Source organism: Carcharodon carcharias, chromosome 20 (assembly GCF_017639515.1).
Source record: "Carcharodon carcharias isolate sCarCar2 chromosome 20, sCarCar2.pri, whole genome shotgun sequence".
NCBI lineage: Eukaryota > Metazoa > Chordata > Chondrichthyes > Lamniformes > Lamnidae > Carcharodon > Carcharodon carcharias.
This window is the reverse complement of record NC_054486.1, coordinates 30,666,825-30,667,720: the sequence shown is the minus strand read 5'-3', so window position 1 is coordinate 30,667,720 and position 896 is coordinate 30,666,825.

Sequence of the window (896 nt, the reverse complement as noted above, 5' to 3'; positions counted from 1 at the left end):
TTCCTGATACAGGTGCGGGGAGAGAATGACCTATTTTTCATTTTACATAATTCTGGAGGTCAGTTTGAATAAACTTCTCATTTTCTCTCATTTTTCAAGTTCCTTCCCTTGCTCTCCCAAAGATTTGTGATTCACATTAGCATAATATTCAACACAGCTCTATTCTAGTGAAAGCTTATCAACGTTAACGCTATCAAATTGCAGCAACCAAGGACATAAGATCCAAGGGTTTCAATTATTTAGTTATGATCGTAGGGACACATTGGTATGGCTTTATATTATTTAATAGACGAATTAAGTCGTTTACAATAATTGGGTTAACGCCCTCGGTAAATTGCGCCTGGGTTTGAATACGCGAAGCAAATCGGTTCGCATACTTCAGCTGAACCCAACGGAAGGCGCCAGGCTGCGTCCTGTTCAATCTAGCGGCGATCTTATCTTCCCTCTTTGTTCATATCATGAATTCAACTCTCCCATTGCCTCCACCAACTCTTATTGCCGGAACCCAAATTATCTGGGCTGAAATAGGGCTCACTAACTATTGAGTTCCACTGCATTATAATCCACAAGTTTATACTCACTTGAATTCATGGCAGATTGAACACTCAGAAGAGCAACTGAAAAGTCACGCCTCCCTCGAGCGTAAGGTGTTCCGGCTAAATTACTAACGTAGAAGTTAAAGAACAGAAATGATTTCCTCTCTACAAGTGCAGCGCCATAAACATGGGCTTTAGCTTCACGATTTAAAGGCGGAACAGCCGAATGTTTTAAATAGGTCCGTGTAGGTGTTGTGAAAATATTCCTTTTTTGTGACTTTTCTCCTTTATATTATTTGGAGAAGTATCGCAAGTTGCAACAGATACATTTGCCTACTATTAGTTCTATTCATTTAAACT